General features: G+C 36.5%; 1 pseudogene; it reads left to right on the forward strand.

Moving 5' to 3' along the window:
• Positions 1–19,188, forward strand: part of LOC149563967 (uncharacterized) — a 254,586-nt pseudogene that overhangs the window by 89,431 nt on the left and 145,967 nt on the right.

The following is a 19,188-nucleotide window of genomic DNA, read 5'->3' on the forward strand; positions in this document are numbered from 1 at the left end:
GGTAGTTAATAAACTAAAACTTAGTTATGTTAGATCACATGCAAAGGCATTAGTTCATTCCTGAGTGATCAAATACTTCTAATAACTAGTTTTGTAATGTAAATATTTACTGGAAGACTCTGCTATGTCGGATATATTTATTGATTTTTGGAGCTAATGTATAACTTAATGATGTATTATTAGACGTGGTGTAAAAAGCTCCTTATAGTTGTTATTTAAAAAAATAAAATAAAGAGAAATTGATGCTACTGAATGGAAGGATCAACTTTATGTTTAACATTGAATGGTAGTATTTGAATCATGTACATTGAAGTATGTATGATGTGTAGGTCTACATCTATGGTTAAAAGTCATGTTTACACACTGATTTATGGATTAATTACCTTCAACCTTTGATTATAGTGTTTAATTTTCATGATGGTTGAATTATCAACTAGGGTTCCATGTATAATTTCTGCACTCCATACTCTAACGTGGTGGAAATACCTATTAGGATTGAGACATAACATATTATATTTTATTATGATTTGCATTTCATTGCTAAATTATGAGGTTTCTTTTGGTTCTTACATAAAAAGACATATCAAACTGTATGAATAAATAAAGGAAGTATGATGAGGTTGACATGTTGGACAATTAAGAAGATAATTGCATTCTTTAATATGTGTAGCATGCATATGAGGATCATGATGCATTAAGGAGAGTCTTGGCATAATGGTTCTATATGAATGGAATAGAATCAAACTTTAGAAGGTGTGATAGGCTGATAAGGACATAAAGTGTTTTTGTGATGGTCTAAATGGCATGTTGAGGACGCCACATTATGAATAGTTTATGATATTGATTTTACATGTTTCACATGCACATACGATGGTTATGATGTGATTTGATAATAAGAAAATTATTTTAAGTTGGATAGTAACCTAATTTTTTGGTTGTTGTGAATGTCTGTGTAGTATAGAGTATGACTTTTGATAATACACAATTCCATTACTCTCTTGGTTTTACCAAGTTAGGCTTCCTCGTTGCCGAGCTAGGTATCTTTCATGTCAGGAAAGATTCTGGGGAAGCTTAATAGCTTTGTGGTAGGGTGGAAAAACACTCCTACAATATTCTCACCCTTGTGTTCTTAGACAGGTTTTGGAGCTCTTTTCAACTTGATCACCATGGTTATACCATCTAGTATTTGGTATCTGGTATTAGTAATCTGGTAACGAATTTACAGTTTCTTTTAAATGTGAGCATATATGTAAAGTTAATGATAGTTAATCGACTAATCTTGACTAGTCAATATTCAAAAGACTTTGACTCTCATTTATTTTTTCGCTTATTACAGAGATTGCTGATGTGGCATTGGTTTTGCAGGGGTAGTTCTTACATAATTCTTTAGAAAATATTAAGATGAAAGGAGGACATCAACAGCTGTATTCACTTGCGGATCATGCACAACAATATCCAATACTAAATAGCACGGCTAAAACCTTTAATGACAATCAACAACAAGAAAATAGTAAACAGGAAAAGTCCAATTTGCAGCTAATCAAAAATCTTAGCAGGTGGCAACTTGTTGGAGTTTGTTTATGGGGCCATCTTATGACTTCGATCAAGGAAAAGTTAAATGAAGTGTCCAAAAGGAATAGTTCTTTTTCAAGGTTAGGTGGGTTTGATATAGAATTTTTAAAAAGATTATTATCAAGTACCTTGGAATCAATTTCTACTGGCTTAATAAGGCAGTTTACATGGTATTTGAGGAAAAATTTACATACGGTGCCACCAAATCCTATTCTATTGTAGCTCTCAAATATGGGTAATTTTGTGAAGAGGGAAACTCAAAATAGAGCTTTACACAATGCTGAGCATGAAGATTTTAAATATGAAAATGATAACATTTATTTTTCACAATTGGGAATCGATGATCTAGTGACATCTGAAAATAGTTGTGATGTTAGTTTAAAACAAGTTTCAGAATTATTAGTGATTCAGAAGGATCTTTTTTGTCTTCTTAAATCAAAAGGGTTTACAAAATTTGCATACAGAAATAGGGCAAGTGTTGACAGTTGGTCTCACCTTGCAAAAGAGTCAAATGATGAGGACAACATTGTGACTAGTATGCGAGATATTCAAAGAGCTCTGGGAAACAATAGAGAAAATGGCCTGATAAGAAAGCCTGTTGGATCCACAGTGAAGAGTTTGACATCTCATGATCAAATTGTTCTGGGTACAAAACAGAAAATGGCATCTAGAAAAGAGAAAATAAGCAAATCTTTTCAAAAGACAAAAGAAGTATATTGAAGAAATGGAGAATTGTTTGAGGTAATTCAATAATTTTGATATAGAATTTTTTTTTAAATGTTCTCTAAATGATTAAGTTGATTTCAAGTATGATCTCTCGTGTTGTGCTCCTAACTCTCTACAGTACTTTTATTTTCTTTCTTTTGACATCTGTGAATGTTGCACAACTACTATCTCATAGAGGAGCCTTATTGCTACAAGTTGCATAGGCATCATGTCTCATGGATGCCAATGAAAATGTCATATTAAGTTTTACCTATTCCTTTCTTTGCAGTAAAAACATTATTTTTTTTTTGATCTGGAGGGAGATTGCTAGTCATGTTTGACAAATCCATTTCCACTCTTTTGTATCGATTTCTTTTGAATTGCTTCAGACTTCTGGATCTTGATGTTGAGAGTAATTTGAATTTATTTGTTGTTTCTAAATAGGCAATATGTGTGAATTCTTGCAATCCAGAACAAGTGGTCATTGCAAGCAATCACAATGTTCTAGCTCTTCCTTCTCTCCATTGATTAGCCAATAGCTTGTGTCATTTTTTAAAGCTTTTATTGTTCAAATGGTAATGCGATCCTGATATTTGTTCTTATTTTACCGAAGTTAGATCATGTGGTATTTTGGCTACTTAGCTATGAGCTAAGACAAATATGTTCCAAACTGTGGAATAGTTGAGTGACAAAACTCTTAACTGTATTAATTTAGATGTCTTATAAGTGGAATAGAAAATTATATTAATATTAAGTTTTGTAGATGGTATACCATAAGGGAGATGTAAAGGCTTTAATTTTTCACTAGTCATATCTATTCTTTGACTAAGCTTATTTGATCAAAATATATTTGTAATATTTCATTTAATGATTACTTGTTGAAAATGTTTTCATACCATTCCATGTAAAACCCCTATTTAAATTACACAGTAATATGAAAATTCCAAAACAAAAAGAAAACTTTGACACAAAAGTTTCTGATTAATAATTTAGTTTTGTATTTTTCTATTTACTTATATGGGGTATAATGCAAGGAATATAATATAAACATTAACAATACAGAAAACTAAAATAAAAGCAAATGATATTTGCAAACACCAAATGATAAATCATTATTACAAATAAAAGAAGACCATTCTTAATATAAATTCACTCATGATTTTTCCCAAAAAGATGTGATGTCCCCAATTTTGAGTTGCGACAGAGTTGATGGATTCAGTTGGGTCCTTGTAGGTTGATAGTAGTGTTTAGAGGAACTTCTTGTGGGGTTATTAGATTCTTTGATGGCCAAAAGTGAGTTTTGGCTCCATTATGAGGGACTTACTATAATAGTAGATTTCGATGAGCTTAGATAAGTTAGAGGAGTTGAGTGATGCTCTTAGTTTTTATTTACAGCTTCTAGTTTGGGCTTCAAGAATATTGGTGAGAGCATCTATTTTTAGTCACCCTGTCAAGTTTATTTGTCATATTTCTTCATTAGGACCACTCATGTGTTGTCAGATTTCAATTATGATGTTTCTTTTGTCATTTTTGCAAGATTAATTATTATTTAATTAAATATGCAAAGGTTGCTATTTTTTCTGGTATTGTATTTTGGACACCTTAGTGTCATATCTTGCTGGAATCTTATTGGAAAGTTTTAAATCTTGGGCATAGGAAACAGTGACCTTGTGTGTCAGAATATCATGATATTGATGAAAAGGTCATTTTCAAAGCCAAAGGGAGTTAATAAATTATATTATTCAAATATATTCTTAAGTATAAAGCCAAGGGGATTTAAGTGAAAAGTGTATTCATGAAGCTCCTTGCAATTTGGTTTGTGGATGAAGCCACACTTCATTTAATGTTATATAAAGGACTTCCTTATGAAGATTGACGATTCCTTTGCCCTTTGATTTTATTACATTTTGTGATCTATTGAGGATTTCAACATTGTTTTTTTGTGAGGACTGACTCCTCCATTTTCTATTGTGCTCTGATCCATTGAAATATGGTGAATTGTGCTATGATTTCATAGGTTTAATTATGTGATAAGGATTGGAAGTTTGGTGTTCTATACCAAATTATCCATTAATCTATTGCTGTTTGATCAGGGTTTAGAAGCTAGGGTTTGGTCTTCATTTCAATGTGAATCTGTTGTTACTTTGAGGGTGGTTGATATCTGCAATCAAGCATTACTGGTCTGCGATTACATTCCCACCTTGTGTGGCCAATTTGATGGAATTATTAGGGGTTATCGGGAGTCATTGTGGAGTTGTGGCTTCTTGTTTTGGAGCTGCACTTGGGCATTCTTTATCTGCATATTATAACATTGCTTTGGCAACCTTTACTAAGAGGTAGTGTGGTAGTTTTTTGTAATAGCATTCCATACTAGGAAGCTGCAATTCATTTCTGCTAAGCCTGCTAAGCAGTGTTTGCATAGGGTTGCTACAACAAGGCTTAGCATGGAGTTTGGTGAGGTTTGGATGCAATATACTTTGGACAACAACAATAATCAAGGGTCCTTATTATATTACTTTGTGTAAGTATTGACTATAATAATTTGCAATTGTTATAATTGCAAATCAATAAATTTATCCTTACTTACTTAGTAGTTTTTTACTAGTTATTTGTTAAAACATTCTTATATTACAAAAATACCAAAAATATAGAAACCAGTTAAGTAGCAGCAATAATCTTAGGATGGAAGCAAGACTTTCACATCTGATGACAATTGACAGGGTAGCTAGGTATATGGTTTCCATTTTTTAAGGTCTTCAATGAGAAAGCTGGAAGATAAACTTCAAGTGACCCTGAGGAGATGCAGAATGCTTTCTATAGTTTTTACAGTAACTTATTCTCTTCAGAGATGACTCTAGATAGTAGAGTAGTTATTGAAGAATGCTTTAAACTCATTCCTCTCAAAGTTTCTGAGTAGGAATAGAATAATCTTAGTAAGGATATCTCGGTGGGGGAAATTGAAGCTGCTATTGATACCTTTACTAATGGAAAGTCTCCTGGTTTGGATGGATTTCTAGCTGAGTTCTATAAGAAAAATAAAATTTGGATCTACCATGAGTTTTTGGTTGTTTATAAAGAAACTTTAAAGAAGGGGTCATTAGGGGGATCCATTAATAAAGGAGTTATTAAGCTACTGCCTAAGGTGGGGGATACGTCTCTAGTTGAGAATTGGAGACCTATTACTTTATTAAACCTATCCTATAAAATTCTTGCTAAAGTGCTTGTGAGAAGAATTGTTTTGTTACTAAATAAATTTGTTTCTCAGACACAAACATGTTTTATCCAAGGGAGGTATATTTTGGAGAATCTTATCACTATTTGGGAGGCCATGAATTGGGCTAAAGATGATGGGCAAGATGTAGCTATGATTCTGTTAGATTTAGAGAAAGTCTATGATAGGATTGAGTAGGGATTTGTTATTGGTATGCTTAAAGCATTTGGCTTTCTAGAAACATATTGCAATTGGATAAATTTTTTATTCAACGATGCTAGTTCTGTCATTGATGTGAATGGATGCATGTCAAAATCTATTGTGCCAGAAAGGTTGATTAGGCAAGGTTGCCCAATTGCCCCTTTGCTATTTGTCATTGTAGTGGATGCTTTGTTTTACATTCTAAGGGCAAAGGAGTTGGGACCACCCCTAAAAGGTATTTCCATTCCTAATGTGGAGGTTTTGCTTAATGCTCAGTTTGTAGATGATACTTGTTTGTTCTTAGGGCTTTCAGAGGAGAATTTTGAGAATGTCTTTAAAAGGATTAATTTCTTTTGTATGGCCTCTGAATACAAGATTTCCCCTTCAAAGTCTAATGTGTTGGGTTGGTTTTTTGATCCACCGGATTGGTTGGTTAGCAAGGGTTAGCATGGGTTTGGCTCGAATTAGATTGTTAGATACTTGGGTATCCCCTTCTCAGTTGATCCAAATCTCAATAAGATGTGGGAATGCATGTATGAAAAAATTAATAAGAAACACTTGAAATGGCAAACTCATTCCTTGTCTTTTGCTGGTAGATTGCAAGTTGTGCATAAAGTTCTTTCCTCTCATCATATTTTTTATGCCTCAACTTGGATGTTTCTTAACTCCCATGTGAATATGTTAGAAAGAATTATGTGAGATTTTCTTTGGTCAAATGGAAAAGGGAGTAAGAAGAGACATTATGTTAAGTGGGAATGGTGTTTTCAAGTAAGAAGTTAGGGAGGTTTGGGTTTGAAGGATCTTAAAGCCCAAGGAATGGCTCTGGCATCCAAATGGGTGTTAAAAGCTCTATGGGGAAATGAACCATGGAAAATCCTTATTAGAAATAATCTTTTGAAATTAGTCATTAGGAAAGGAAAGAATTGGAAGGATATTCCAGTGATTGATATTGTTTTAGGGGCGTTTAAGATGAGATTGTTTGGGTCAAAAAATTTTCAGACCTTTTGGAAGGCTTGGATCTAGGTGAGGAATTTTATACAGGAAAGAGAAGCAGCAGGAGGACCTCCTAATTTCCTTGTGAAGGATAGATCCATTTGGTGGGGGCTTTCGTATAATAATAAAGCTTTGTCCCTTACTTAGAGTTGTTCTACCAAAGCTTGGATTTTGAAGGGGATTTCATTGATTTAGGATATCTTGATAGGTGGGAAATTAGGGCAGTAGAGGAGTTAAAAGACAAATTTAATATTCTCAATTCTTAAAAAAAGACTTACACATTGATTAAGAAAGCGATTAAGTTCAATAGCCCCTGTGATATTATTTATTCAAAGGTCTTTCTTGATAAAGCTAAATGGGCTGATGGTGTTATGTTGAAGGATACCATTTCTAAAGGGTTGTATCTATGTGAAGAATGATTCTTCTTTGATTGCTAGAGTGATCTAGTGCTGGGGGCAAATTAATCTATTCCTCGATTGGTCTTTCTTTTTTGATTTTTTTTGGAAAGGTAAAGACGAGCCTAAAAAGATTTGTTTTAAATGGTTGCTATTGTTAAAAAAGTTAGCCATTGGTCAAATTCTTTCTTCTATTGGTCTATCCCCCATGTCTTGCAGTTTGTGTAATGTGACTAAGTCCTTTTAACAATTTATTTTTCCAATGTGTTTATGCTCATAAGTTGTGATCTATTTTTCTTGGCTCATCTTGTCTATGGAACTATGAAGGTAGTATCACCTAGAGTGATTCTTGTTGGTTGTGTAGAGAAATTTGATTCTAAACTTAACACTCTTTGGTTTTCTCTTTCAATCAAGATTTTATGGACTCTTTGGAAGGACAGGAACACAAAAATCTTTTAGGAGGATAGAAGGATACTTACTGAGTTTAATTTTAAACTCACCCATTTTCACATTATGTCTCAGGTTGCTTGGGTGTTACATATCTCTAGGTGTGATTTCATGATCCTTATACGAGAAGGCAGCTTGCTGATCAATAAGGATAATGTGCATTCAACAAATTATATTGCTAAGTACCAGAGTTTGTTAGCTCCTTCAGAAGCAACAAATTTGAACAATGTAAGTAATATGTTTCAAGGATACAGTTCAGCCAGTTAGGAGAAGGCAGCTGCTAATGTGACTCAGAACCTTAATGAAGTTCCAAGGGCTCAACCTGATCATGACAACCATAATGATGGCTGGAGCTAGTTTGTTTCTTAAGTTTAATTTTTGTTATGATAAATATGTAAAAAGCTGTAATCAATGAAGTAAATGTAAAAATGATCTTTTAAGTTTTGATATCACTCCCCAAAATCTTTGTAACTGTATATGTAATTAGGGGTGTGATTTGCTGTTTTATCTCAGACTCTTGGATATACTTGTAAATGTGTAAACTATCTTAATAGAAAAAAAAGCTGGAAGATAAACTAGGGTTTTTCATAGGTAAAACATCCATAAGTCTTCACCATGAGTTTTTAGCAGTTGGCGATAATGATAAAGATGTTCCCGTGCTTAGTGTGGTAGCCACTAATCCTATTAGCACTTATGATGTTGGAGATTATACACAAGGACATGTAGATGTGTTTGTTTCATTAAAGGACAATAACATCAAGTTGTAGCAGTTTGAAGATTCTAGAGTTAGTGTTATGGAAAATGCTAACTACCTTTGATGGTAATCTTACATCAGTTGGTGGTAGTGGGGATATGGGTAATATAGGGTCTGATTTTTAGGGTAGGAGTCCCTTATGAGAGTATGTTGATTATATTATGGATAGTGCGAGTGCAAAAGATGTAGTTGTTACCATTGTTAGCATAGACTCTCTTGATGAGAGTGTTGCTTTTGAAGACTGAGTGGAGGGTATGAGCACTGACAGTTCTAATTTTTATGGCAGTAGTCATAGTGTTGGGTCAATGTAGGGGATATCAATATTCTCATGTGTAGAGAATCAGGGCATGGAACTACTTAGTGATGATACTCATGATTTCAGTGTTATAGAGGAGTTAGGTGATGTAAAATTATGTCCTAGTGTTGTTGATTCACATGATGACATTGAGTAATGTATGCAACAATAGGTGACAATAAAGGGGTCTCAGTTGGACGGTGTTGATACTAGTGTTTTGTAGACCTTTGATCTTTCACATGTTGATGATTCATGGTGCAAGCAATCTAGTATATCATATCAGATGTTGGGTGAATAGAGTATTTATTAGATGATGATAAGTCCCCAAATTATGACTTACAGGGATTTACTAATGAGGGGGAAGTAGAGACATTTGAGGAATTTGATACAACAATGGCTTCCACATCTTCAGAGGAGGTATTGGTAGAGGTACCCAGTATAAAATCCAAAAATCCGATATAGGGAAAATCCAAAAACATAAAATATATAGGAAAATTTTCATATATACTTTACATTCATACGAAGACATGGATAAACCATGCCATTCAATCGTAGCCCAGTCAGAGTCAAGAAGAGAAGGACCCCAAATCACTGCACCATAGAGAACAGTGGGTCTAACCAAGGAATCCAATTGAGAAAGCTTGGACTAAGTGTCCTAGAAATGGTGTTGGAAGCATTGCCTCTCTAGGAGGGTGAGAGATCCCATGCCCTTGGCCACTCTAGGAAGGTGGGTCGGTCTCATCCTGAAATGAGGGCCAAAGAACTTGATCCCCAAGTAAGTGTAAGAAGAGACAATCTCAATCTACTGGCCCTGAAAGCTAAAGTGGAGATGTGAAGTCTTCAAGAAGTTAAAGACCATAACTCAATTCTTGCTCAGGTTCACTGATAGCTAGCGCTGATCACAAAACAAAGCAAGTCGATCAATAAGCCTCTGGAGCCGCTCCGGAGAGGAGGCGAGGAGGACCACATCATTTGCAAAAATGAGAATGGAGATCAAAACTTGGTGCAGGTAACAACCATCCCTAGGGAGCGAAGCCTCACTGAGGAAGGACTCAAGCTCATCAATATAGATGTCAAATAGTGTAGGGGAGAGCAGACATCCTTGCTTCACCTTGATGGTGTTGTGTATGGGATAAAAAAATCCCTCTAGAGTTCTGAATCTACCAACCACCGTCTTGTAGAGTCTCATGATCGCCATCACAAATATATTAGGAGTGCCAATATCTTTGAGTCTCTAAAAGAGAGCCCCCCTAGGCATAGAGTCAAACACCTTATGAAAGTCTATGAAGCAACAGTAGGCTTTCATAGAATGGTGCCGTGCCTCCTCAATGATAGCTCATAATGTCAAGATACGATCCATGGTTTGGTAGTTTGCACAAAATCCAGCTTGCCCATTAGCATGACACTGTCGCCTATCAACCTATCTGGTACGGATAATGTTTAGCACCATGGCATAAAGCTTGGAAAAGGTATGCCCAATCATGATGGTCATATAGTTATTGGGGTTTGAAGCTAGCTCAGATTTATGAATTGGGTAGATCACATGTCTCAACCAAGAAGTAGGGAAACTAGTACAAACCGTCATGTTGAAGAGCATCGAAAGAATGGGGCACAGGATCAGAGTACTGAGCTTGAAAATCTTAGCCTGAAAACCATCTTTGTCAACCACTCTACTACATCTCATGAGTCTAATGGTCTCCCCAACAATGGAGGGAGTGAAGAGGTGTCAATGGATGGGAAGTTGGTCTGGGATATCATAGAGGATGAAGGCATGTGAAACTAGGGTGTGCTAGTTTAGAGTGGAAGGTAGGGGAACAAAGTGCCTCAAAAGGATTTTAGATCATTGGTGACTGTGTCGCATAGGGATCAACACTAAGAAGCCACAAAAAAATGCTTCTTGTGGTAGGTAAGGTGGTCATAAGAGGAGAGGAACTGTGTATGAGGGGGAGTGGGTAGTGAAGGAGGCATGCAAGGAGTGGTGGAAAGACTTACACTCATCATCAAACCAAAGATTCATCAAGCAGGATTTATGGTTAGTATGATCGAGGGGGGAAGATTTGGTGGGGGATGGAGAGGAGGGAAGATTCCCAAATACCATTAACAACCAAGTCAAAAAGGGGTGATATTTGGGAGGGGTTAGTGAAGCAATCTGGGTGGAGCAGTCATCTAAGATGGAGGGTGAAGAGGTAGTCATCGCCATCAAAGAAGCAAAAGATAGTATGGGGACAATGAGATAAGGGTGGGGGGTGGAGCTAGGGTATGGGTGGGGGCAAGGGGGTGAAACTGATACAAAGGCTAGTGATAGAGTGATCAGCCAGGGGGGGCGGGTAATAGTGAATCTGGTGACGGAAGGAATAATAGAAGAAGGTGCAAGAACATAGTCCACCATACTTACGCCACCGCACGGGGCCAATAGGTGAAGAACTTAGAGCTCAGAAAGCAAGGGAGTCCATTCATAATCAATAGGTCAAAAGATGCACAAAACTAAAGGAGATGGCGACCATAACCTGAAAGAGGCTCTAGGCTATCAGAAGAGTCGCTCTGAAAGCCCATACCATTTGGATCCCACTTCTTTGTGTAGATTGAATTAGTAAGGCGGTCGTGTTGGGGGGTTTGGAGGTCTCTGGTCTGAGCATTAAAGTCTCCCAAAATGTGATGTCGCCCAACCTAGAGAACTTCGAGATGCACTCAAGAAGGTTAGAGAAGGGGTCACCATCGACATGACTATGGATAGCATATGTAGAGTAGATCGATGGGAAGTAACATACTACAATGAAGATATCTTTGGAAGACTTCATAGAGTGGTTGAATTGGATCCAGATCCACATGAATCAAGCTGTGGTATCAGAGTGGATAACTGAAGTAGCATTGAAGAGGTCATCTTTGATCAAACAAGCAACACCACCCAAACCTCGAACACTCCCAAAAGTACGAACCTCCTCCCTATAGAGCCACCTAAATCCTTCAAACCTTGGGAGAGGGAAAACTGGACTCTTGCGAGTCTTCATGACCACAAGAATATCCGCTGAGCCTAGAGCATCAACAAACCCAGTAATTACCAAGGAGTACCATTACCGTTCCAGCAGTTGACATGGAGGGAGCCAAATGAGGAGGTCATAACTCCATGCAACTGCTGGTGGGACCATCATTTGGTCTGAAGAGTTCGGCCTCTGATCCTAGCCAATGAGTGGGGAGTCACGAACAATAGCTCTAAGGTTACGAATCACTGTCCATTTATTGGCTTGTCTCGCCTCAACAACCAAACTCCTTTTGCAATCAAGCCACCTGCACTCTTGTGAGGTCCTCATTTAAGAGGATCTTTTCCAAGAGGGGGAATAGCTTCCTCTACAACTTGAGGGCCCTCAATTTTTCTAAAGGTGAGGTGAATCTCAAAAAGAGTGTACCATTCGGTCCCACCCAACACCTATCTAGCGAGATATTAGTGATACTGAGCTGGTCAGCGAGAAAGGAAGAATTGCCCAACTGCCATGGGATCTACAATAATTGGAGGGAGGCCCCGCACTCTGAGGTTAAGGTTACAGGCCCTCCTCCATTCCTTGGCAATCTGTCCCTAGACAATCTTTTTGACACCAATAAGAGGATCTGATATGGGATTTGCACAAAAAGAGACCCACGAGTTAGCCTTTTCTTCTATTTTTGATAGAAGAGTAGTGTGTTTCATCACAAGATCACATTGTTGTTTTTTGAAGGAGTCCAGGTTTGCAAGTCGATCGATGACCATGTTAAAGTGTTTTGTTATGTCTGTTGTTTCCAATAGGAGAGTAACATAACAAGTTTAAATGGTGGATGTGTTGGATTCAACCTGTATTTTAATTGCTGTGATAGTCGTAGAGATTTCAAGAAGAATATCTCTTAGGTCTTGGTTATTAGCTTCTGCCTTCATCAACCTATCAAGGAGTCTCTGATATATGAGCGGAGGTGTTGGAGTGTTTGCTGTTAGTATATCAGGTCCAATTTTTGGGAAAGGCTTAGATGATCCCATTTGAAGCTAGATGCAAAGTGCTAGCTGCAGCGGCAAGAAAAAGCCACCAAGTATGTGCAACAATTGTGTATCAAGGCTATTGTTACAAATAAAGGCTGCAGGGAACAACTACTTGGGTCAAGAAAGGAACAACACTTCCAGTTGAGCAGAGAGCTGAGAGTTGTAAGCAAGTAGGGGAAAAGGATTAGGAGCCAAAGCAGTGAGTGTCGTCATGTGGGAGAAAAAACAAAACCAGGATAAAACATAATCATGCAAGGGTATCCACTAGAAAAGACACATGAGTGACATAAGGGCAACCATCAGCAAGCACAAGCAAGGTCAGGGCTCCAAATGTGAAAAGGGAGAGGTGTGTGAGTAGGGTGAGCAACCAATGACAATGAGAAACCCGCACTAGTTTGGAACATGATGCTAGTAAAACTAGTTCTTGTAGAGAACAAACATGAAAAAGGAACAAACATGGGAAAAGATGGACACCACACCAAATCAGAAAACAAGGTAACCCTTACTAGTAAAAATTGAGCATAGCTAGACACACGTCATGCAAGAACAAAACCAGGACCATTGAGGGTCGACATGTAGGAGTCAAGATGGGTAGGAGTCCAAAAACATCAATCTGCAGAAGAATCTTGGAATTTTGAATAAGAATTAACAACAATGTTATCAATGGCAACGAGAATGGGAGAACATATTTAGAATTCATTTTCAATAGAAATAAGAATAATAACACACCTCCAAATTGAAATACACTACTATCATTTAATTTTGAAACTACACTTCTGATTCATTGTAAGTAGTAATACAAAAGGGTCCTCTATACAATTTTGATCATGATACAGGTCTGTTATAGTAAGACGATATCTTGATACGACTTCCAATATTCACCATATCTTCCACATAGTACCAAAATCAACCCAGGACCAACCTAGCACTAGTGTATTGTGAGAAAATGACATAAGGATGCATGTTTTAGGTCTATAATGCACTTTTTAGACTTTCCCAACACCTTGCAAACAGTCTACTATAGAGTTCTGAGCATGTAGCATGACTATAATAGCAATATTAATTCCATGATTCTTAACAGAATGTTGTAAAATACTAATAAGAGGGCCCCAAATAGTAGGAATTAACTACCAAATAGTAATAAGCATATTATGGCGAACTAGGAAGGAGGGGCCCACTTGAAAGTTAAAAAATAATAATATTTTATAAGTGCTAATGTTGTCTATAAAATTGGGGACACCCAGCCATCTTGAGGATTTCCAAGGCATCCCCAACCATCCCTGGGATGTATGAATAGCCCAATTTTTTTTCCTAAAGTCCTCAAGTTTTCGAGACTTTTCCTGGAAGTTTTTCGAAATGGGGGATGGAAGAAGCCATAGAAAGGGATGTTATACATAAATAGTTTCCTAAATAGGTAAGAAGTCTATAGATCTTGAGAATTATATTCATATGATGGTCTTGAGATAACTATTTAGTGGGATATTGAGGTATCTTGTGTGCTTGTTATGTATTGTAACTTGGGAATTCAGAAGGAACTTCAACACTTAAGAGACATTGTGGCTTAACTTTATAACACCAAACAAGGAAAAAATGAATTTGTACGAGCTTACAATTGTAGGATCAAGATTTGTTGGGTAAGTTGGAGATTCAAAATTTTGATGTGTTAAAGAAATGTTGGTTCATCTAAGGATTGATTCCTTCACTAGGGAAGAAGATGAAGGTAGTAACTCAATCTTTATATGTTAAATCTTACAATCAGGTGATGAACTTTGAAAGAAAAAACTACATCATGAGGAAAGAATAAAATAAGTGTTGAAAAAACTATGAAAGATAGCAGTAGCAATAGTGAATCAAAGGTGGTGCAAGCGCTTCGATGGGATATGTTGTGCATGATGAAGTAAAGGGCCAAGAAAGGAGGCCTCAAGGAAAACAAATAATTATGGCACATAGATTGTAAAGTATGCCACAAAATAATGGTGAAAGGGGACATTACATTGATCTCATAATATATGGTCAAAGGGATGGTCTTCTTGACTTCATGGTCAAGCCTTGCATATGCTTGGGCAAGTTCATTTAGATTAAGGTTGGGTGTATTTAATCTCCTCATCTCCTCTTCATTGCCTTTTCATATTTAAAATAAGAGGATGAGTTGTTTCTAGGGTTGATCCTAATATAGTTCTATTGTCACTTTCAGTTTGGTTAGAAGTGATGTCACCTTCATTCTTTGGTTGGGTCTAAGAGTATTCATGGTGATGGTTATATTCTATAGAGGTTGAAGAGCTTGAATATGTTTGACCATTTTTCTCCAAAAAAGTCTTCAATTCATTTCCATTTGTTCACATCTTTTATTTCCTTGGCTTGCAAATATCTTCTATTCCCTTTCTAGAGCCCTTAAAGTTTAAAAGCCATTCGAGTAAGTAGAATTAACTATTGTTTGTTAGTCTGTGGTGACTGATCAAGGAAGTACTATACACTCACCATAAATTTTTATCGGGGCTATTTTATTGCCTATTTTTTTGAGGGCTGACATGTAATTATTCTAGCCCTAATTTTGTAAGCAGCAATAAAGATTGTATAAAATGGCTAAGGGTTATGGATTTTATAGAGTGTGATGAGATAGTAGCTTCATGTGGTGGTATTGAGCTATAAGGGATTATAGATTGTAATCATTGGATCATAAAAATAAGGGACTTGTTGTTCCGTGGATGTAGCCTAGGGATTGGGCGAACCATGTTAAATCTTTTTGTCTTGTGTTCTCTTCTATGTGGTTTGTTATTTTTTGATATTGGTTATATTTGCATATAATCATTATTTTTGACTTGTTAATCCTAACATTGTTTTCCCCTTAGGTGAGTAGGAATGATTCTCTAATACCACTTGTAATGTCCCAAATTGTAGTTGACCTATTTCAGTGCAATTGACATTTCCAACAATAATGTGCTAAAGTGAACTTTATAATCATTGATAGTTTGAGAAATAATGAATAAATACATTAGTATGTGTAATACAAGGTTATAATAAGAATTATGACTGGCTAATCCCATAACCAATCATAATTTTGGTAGGAAACTCAGAAAGGCTCTAGTAAATTGCCTGACCCAACTAAGCTTAAGAGCACACACTTATCCAAATTCCACAAGCAAGAGGAATGTCCAACTATAACAAGTTCCATCTCTTGGGTAATCAACTCACCTTTCAGCCTAGGCATGAATGTCTATCTATGAATATTTCCATTCGTTGGGGTAACCATCATTCCACAAGTGACAGGAATGTGCAACTAGGATTAGTTCTATCTATTGGCTAATCATCTTTCCCCCACCAATTGGGTGTGCAGGTTAGTTATAAAACCATGACCCCCTTTTCCCATCGCAAAGGTGTTACTCTTCCAGGCCCTTCTTACATTTGGCTGTACTAGCCAACCCCTTTCGATGATGGCGTCGTATCCTTTCCTTTTCAATGAAATGACCACAAAGTCGAGTAAGAAGGGTTGTGTCCTGATTTTTACAGTTTTGTCACTTGAGTTTCGACGGGTTTGATTCCATGTTGATCGGCACTAAGCAATTCGAATGTAGGCAGCCATAGGGCTAGTTGTCCTAACTTCTTCCACGTTTCCTTAGGTAGCACATTTATGCCCAATCCTCCATCCACAAGGGTGTCCATTAGGATGGTACAAAGGATACTCATCTCAACTATTTCAGGGTGTCTTCCTGTGTTTAATGTGAGTAGCATTGGGTCTGCCATGGGAACTTCACTTCCACCATTTGTGTTCTTCCCTGGCTCATCCATCATCTTTGGGGATGGTGTCATGTTTAAAATTACTATTCATAACTGAGGCATTGCAAGAAGGTCATTTAGTTTCATAGGAACCTAAACTTGAATTACCTACCATATAATGTTTTTTTCTATGTGGTTCCTACTTGAGGTACCCACCGTGTCCTTTGTTTGCATTCTTTTGACCCCCATCTCTTTTTCTATTTCTTCTTTTGCCTGTTGTATCATTTTCTTCCACTCTTCAGGATTTGGGTATGTTTCCTTTTTTCGTTTGTACGCAAATGATGGCTAATGTTTCTTCCTCACATCTTTCTATAGTCAATAGGTTCACCTTGGGCTTAGGGCATTTCGAGTCATCGTGGTCTCCAAGACCACACCATTTGTAGAGCAGTTGTCATGTTCCCTTTGTAGTACAATCCCTAGTGAAGTGGCCCCATAGGTTGCATGCATGATATTGTATCATTTGCCGTCTGGTTAGATCATATTGTATCTGGCTATGAAAAATGGTTTGTCCTTTATAATCATGTTTTGAATTTTGTATACAATTTAAATATAAGATAACATGGTGATTTGGCATCTTAAATATGACCATCATAGATATAGTGAAATATCAAATTGTTTTAGTAACTGTGTCCAGTTTGTCTCCCTACCGGAGGAGTTAAAATTCAATCTAGACTAATTTAAGACTGCATGTATATTTGATCTGTTGCATCTTGATTATTTAATTGTTAACAATATAAGTGCGTAGAATTTTATAAAGTTGTATGTGGAAATGTTCATTGTAGTTGACTTTATTGCCTGAATAAGCAGAGCACTGATCTTTTTATTATTGAAGTCAAAAAATCTATATCTTCCTTCCTACAAGCATCAAATTCATTATTGAGAAACCTTACACAAAACCTTCAGTTCAAACATTCAACATTCAGTTTCATTTTGATCGAGTTCAAAGACCTTGCCTGCCAGAGAACTCCCAAGCTTAAATTCGCTTTAGAAAAGCTCTAAACCAAGTGATTAAGTTTGAGGAGAAGGTCTACCCACCTAGGTATAGTAGAGCCTAAAGTGTAGGGGAATCAAGGTGATTCCCATTCATTGGCCAAAACTAATTGAGAGATCCTATCGAAGAATTGGCAAGTTCTTGGATTTCCAATCTACAGTTTTGGGAACCGACAGATTGGTGACTCTACTAGGGAGAGTTGCTCACAATACATATTGTGAAATTACCTAGAGTTTCAAATTTCATAGACTAGAATCAAAAAGTAGTTATATAATTTTTTTTGGAAGCGTACTTTGCTGGAAGTAAGAACCTGGAAGATCAACACATTCCTCGAAAGAGGTGGTGACTCCATGCATTAAAAGTTTAGTTGGTAGCTTTGCTATGGTAGAAGACTCAGAAGGAAATGATTTGATCATGTACTATGACCAGGAATCATATTTATGTTACACCATGGAGGAAGTAAACATACACAGGGGGGATGCATTTTTCAATCTTGAAAGATATGAAGGTGAGACATTGGCACATTTGTATATAAGGATGGTGAATATTTTTTAGGAGGTACCTTCAAACACATGCCTCCATGCAAGGAATTGATAAGAAAATTTTGTGAGTTGGGAATCTCGCCAAATGATCTTTATTTGAAGCTTCCTTTCCAAATATTGGATGAATTTATGAGTTATCTATCTCCTTTGGATGCGTTTTTGAGCTTAGGAAAACAAGAAGAAGAATTTGCAATACAATTCTTCATGAGGAGAGTTTCAAATTTCTTAGACTAGAATCAAAAAGCAATTATATCAGTTTGTTTGGAAGTGTACTTTGTTGGAAGTAAGAACCTAGAAGATCAACACATTCCTAAAAAGAGGTGGTGACTCTCTGCGTTAAAATTTTAGTTGGTAGCTTTGTTGTTGGAGAAGACTCAGAAGGAAATGATTTGATCATGTACCATGACTAGGAATCATATTTATGTTACGCCATGGAATAAGTAAACATACACCCTTGGATGCATTTTTCAAATTGGAAAAATATGAAGGTGAGACATCGGCACATTTTTATGTAAGGATGGTGAATTTTTTCAAGAGGTACCTTCAAATATCATGCCTTCACTCAAGGAATTGATAAGAAAATTTCATGAGTTGGGAATCTCGCCAAATGATCCTGATTTGAAGCTTCTTTTCCAAATATTGGATAAATGTACAAGTTATCTATCTCCTTTGGATGACTTTTTGAGCTTAGGAAAACAAGAAGAATTTACAGTGCAATTCTTCATGAGGATGTTTAATGCCTATCAAAAAATACCTTCAGAATGTAGACCTCCATCCATATGATCTTCTCAATAGAATGCAAGAACTAGGTCTCTTGTATGATCATCAGTTTCTTATCTTTCTCAAGCTTATGGATAATGAACTAGTTGCAGAAGAGAATGAATGTAGGATTGAAGTAACATATAAGTCTAATGATATTTTAGACTTGGAATGGAGAAATTTTTTTTGGATAGTCTAAGGAGGTATCCGATTATGATGATATTTGTATGACTATAGATGTTAGTGAATGTGAAAATGAGGAAGTGGATTCTCTCAGTGTGGAAGAAATCAGCCTTGTTAGATCTAGAGTATCAAAAATATGTTGAAAGAAATGGTCCAAATTTTTTCTCAATTCACCATGGTGAGCAAGGTGTTGGATCAGTGCATTCTAAAGGGGTACTAGATGAAGGAGATGACAATTCATAGGAATCCATTTCTGAAGATGAAATAGAATTGCATACAATGTATGAACATGAGGAAGTTTTAGGAGATAATGAAGATTTTAGTCTTGTTGATGAAACATTTCATGATCCGAAAGAAAGCTCT

Source organism: Cupressus sempervirens, chromosome 4, assembly GCF_028749045.1.
Source record: "Cupressus sempervirens isolate cs-2001-9-10 chromosome 4, ASM2874904v1, whole genome shotgun sequence".
NCBI lineage: Eukaryota > Viridiplantae > Streptophyta > Pinopsida > Cupressales > Cupressaceae > Cupressus > Cupressus sempervirens.